Source organism: Medicago sativa, chromosome 5 (assembly GCF_051527215.1).
Source record: "Medicago sativa cultivar Bolivia chromosome 5, Bolivia_mono, whole genome shotgun sequence".
Lineage (NCBI taxonomy): Eukaryota > Viridiplantae > Streptophyta > Magnoliopsida > Fabales > Fabaceae > Medicago > Medicago sativa.
In genome coordinates this window covers 44064407-44068609 of record NC_140753.1, presented here as the reverse complement: position 1 = coordinate 44068609, position 4203 = coordinate 44064407, and the positions used below count along the sequence as shown (strand labels likewise).

At 34.5% G+C, this 4203-nt stretch overlaps 1 long non-coding RNA gene across 1 annotated transcript; it reads left to right on the top strand.

Moving 5' to 3' along the window:
- Positions 1-536: 536 nt before the first annotated feature.
- Positions 537-2569, top strand: LOC146922323 (uncharacterized). The gene is made up of 2 exons (XR_015010845.1): positions 537-632; positions 1623-2569. It is a non-coding gene; the product is annotated as an uncharacterized LOC146922323 (long non-coding RNA).
- Positions 2570-4203: the final 1634 nt, after the last annotated feature.

Sequence of the window (4203 nt, the reverse complement as noted above, 5' to 3'; positions counted from 1 at the left end):
GAGATTCAAGTGAGAAGACGAAGAAAACCTTCGCGAACCTTCTCTGAGCTTCTGGTAAGTGCTTCGTTGTTGTTCTTCTTCTTCTCTGGTTCACTTCGAATCCAACTTCTCTTCTTCTTTCTCTCAACACTTTCCTTGTGATCGTGTTGAATTCGTCATGATTGTTGACGAATTCACGCTTGAATTGCAAGGATGAAAGTTCGATGATGATGATTACGCAAGTAATCACTGAGAACTTTCACTAAATTCGAAAAGATTTGTTGAATTGAAAACGTTTTGGCATCGACCTTTGGAAATTTGTATTGATTTTGTGTATTTGATGATGGATTTGTTGATTTGTGTTGGTTTTGGTGAATCTGGAAACGGTTAGGGTTTGTTAGATGATGAAGTTCTTCATGAGCTTCATCATGTTCTTGATGAAAAAGTGGGTTTTGATTCTGTTAGAGGAGAGGGAATGGGTGAAACGTGTTTGTCTGAGTTGGCAGAAAGTGATTGATCATCTTTCTGTTGCAATGATTAGGTGGCCTTATATAGGCTTGTCATACCCCAATTTTTAACCTAAGATACCACTGACACGCGTCGCGTGACCCTGACCATTCTCAGACCTTTCAGTAAAAAAATTCGGCAGAGAGGTATTTTGAAGTACCTTATTTTTGGTTCCTCTTCTTTTTTTATTTTTATTTTTTTTATTTCATTTTTAATTCCATCTTTTATTTAACTTTTTTTTTTGTTTTGTTAATTAACTAACTTTAATTTTGTTTAAAAAAAATCTTTCTTTATTTTATTTTTATCTCATCCTTTTTTAGTCTTTATCCCTTTTTTATTATTTTATTTTTTTAGTCTTTATCCTTTTTTTATCATTTTATTTTCTAGTCTTTATCTCTTTTTTTTATTATTATTATTTTCCAACAAAATCAAAAAAATATAGTCCAAATAGGTCACAAAAATGTCCAGGTGCACACCACAATTTTAGAGTCAACCACCTTTTCTTTCTCCCCAATTCACTTCCTTTTTTAACAAACCCTAGTACTATAAAACACAGCCTGCACAACAAGAGCAAGACACACAATTCTACCCAACAACACAATTTTCACAGACGCTCAAATATTCCAAAAACCTAAAAACCAAAACCCTAACCACCGCTCACTCTTTTTTTACCTAGCCACCGTAATTTGCATGCCGTAATTTACAATAGCTTTCTGCACGATACTTTCAATTCAATTTGAAGTTTCATGCTTCTTAATTAATTTAGTTCTATGCAATTTATAGATTTAGTACCATATATTTCATTAAAATTCCATTACTACCTTAATTGTTGTTATTCCCTTTGTCTCCAATATCATTGTTACATATCCATTTGTTTCAGTTGAAGTTTATTTCATTTTTTTTTCTTTTCATCTCTGCCGATTGCCGCACCTTTTTGTGTTCGTATGCTTTCATGTTTATTTAATTGGAATTGAAGCTTGATTCCATCGATCCGTTGGAAATAATTTTATGCGCCAATGTTCTTGTTTCTTTGCTCTCTTAATATTATTTTGTTTCTGTTCAGCTACTATAGGAGTAGGAACAAGCACTTAACGTATCTGTACCTTGTTATTATTTGTTTAATCCTTCTGCTACAGGTATAATAAATCAATTAGAGTAGCTTGGACATCATTTAACAGACAACACATTGCAGAAAGTTGTTCTATTCCATTCCAATTGCAAGGCCGTGGCTGCTCTCCAAAGGCTCTCCAAAGTTAAAGAGATTCCGTCGTAAAGAAAACTGGTGACCCTTTGCATTTTTTTTAATTTCTTCTTCATGCATTTTAATTTCTCTTGCATATTTCATTTCTTTTGCATTTTATTATGTTAATTAGATTAGGATGCATATTTAAAATTCATTTATCGCATACATGTTTGTTTTGCATTGTTTATTTCTTATCATATGGAATTTAGGATGTATATATAGGTTTGATGTAAATAATTCATGGATATTCAAGCGCATATTTTAGAATGTATAAATTAGGCCTTAATGTAATTTATTTATTTTTATCGCAGACCCTAGAATGTATTAATAGGTTTTTTGTAATAGCTTAGGTGCATGTGTGCGTGTGTGGGTGTATGCTTTACTTTTATGCTTATTAGTTTAGGTAAAAGGTCCTTGTGGTGGTCCAAAGCCACCATGAGTTACCTACGCATTTATCTTTTCTTGCTCCGATAGTTTTAACTTTAGTTTAGTTATTATTCAAAAACAACAAAAACATGCAAATAACAAAAATCACAAAAACTCTTTTTTTACAATAAACCTTGATCTTAAACCAAGTGACCGTCTTTTTTTGTTTTATTTTCTTAATCAAATTTCAATCAATTTAATTCTATTTCAAGTCCATTTTCTTCAATATTAAAAAATACAAACAAATACTTATTTGCCACTTTGGCTTTTTATTTTAAAACCTTTTTCAAAACTAATAAAAAACACACAACCAATCAAACATCAATTTTTACCCCGAACTACAAGGTTTTGATCCCTCACGGGTACGTAGGCAGAGGACCATGTCCTTCCAAATCAATAAAATGTAGATAATTAGGTCTTTCTTTTTTATCATTTCAAACTCCATATTTTTTTCAAAACAAGCAAGTTATAGCACATTAATTAAATGAAACCAAGAGGTTCCCGTAGAGTACTACGGACATAAAGGGTGCTAATACTTTCCATTTATGTAACTAACCCCCGAACCCTAAATCTTTTCAAAATGGGGTAGTTTGAACTTTTTTCCCCTTTTCTAAAAAAATTAAATGTTCAGTCGTGAAATAAGTTAGTGAGTCAAAAGCTAATCAAATAGCCTTGATCTCCGAAAAATAACGTGACAGAAATGGCGACTTCACTGGGGAATTGTAAGAGGGTTAAGCCTAACTTGGTTTAGTTTAAAATTTTGTGCTTTAAACTTGCTTAAAAATCCAAAAAAAAAAAAATCAAAAAATAAAAGATGGAAATTACGTGCATATTTGTTCTTCCTTCTTCTTTCTCTCTTCTTAACGTGAGTGGTGAGATAAGTCCTAACCCGGGCTTGAGAGAAATATAAAATAGGAGTGGTAGAATCATAGTGGCATACCGAGAGTATTCTCGTGTCTTGACACATGTGATATAGCCACACTTAGCGGAGGAACTTGAAGTGATATATGTCGGCGTGTGTTGTCACGTTTAGACTTTATTACTTTTAAGTTTCCGTTGAACGCTAAGGACCTTTAGTAACCCTTAACCCATCTTGGCCTTTTAGGACGTAGTGCGGTGGCTAACCGGGTGTTGTCTCGGTATTAGTCGACACGCGATACTACACTCGAACTAGACCTTTCTACGAACGATGTTGGACCGAGTGTTGTCTCGGTATCCGATAAAGTTCAAAGGTGGTTGGAATTCGGGAACTTTGGTAGAACCCTTGTTACATGTACATTTGAAACCATAGTCCCTACCAAATGGCGTTGTCGCCCTTGGCTCCATCATCGTAGACCTTAAACCCCATCATGTTTTCACCGTTTGTGTAGCATAATCATGCATACATGCATTCATTCATAAACAACACTTTTTTCTCATTAAATACCGAAGGACTTGGATAAGTTTTTATAAACATCAGATGTATGAACCTTGTAAAGAGGAACACCAAAGAATACATTTCCAGAAGTCTTAATTAGACCTGAACTTTTGTTGGGGTCTTTTCCCTTGACTTTGCTTTTGTTCTTAAGGGAACCGTTTTCAATATTTCAAATTATCAAATGAAACAATATTCCTTATAATGTTTACAATTACTTTGACAAAGTCCTTCAATATAAAAATGTGTCCATTTTTTGCATAAGCATAATCCATCATCATGCATTCATAGTTTCAAGTCCGTGTCTCACACGTTTGTTTTTCCTATAAAAATGTCAACCCATTTCAAAAGTGGTCCGACTGTCCTCATCCAAAGCCAACTCACACCTACAACACTCGTGCAAACAAAGAGAGAGAACGCATCAGTTTGAACAAGAAATCCACGAGCATTCGTGAAGAGGTAACAACACTGCAGGCCGAGTTAAAGAGACTGAGTACCCTGGTGGTTTCATTGGTATCTTCACAGGATCAGTCGCGGTTCCAGCAAGGGCCCGAACGCCAACATCAACAGCAGCCTCGACAACAGGCTCCAAGGATGCATTTTGACCCAATCCCAATGACATATGAGGAGTTGC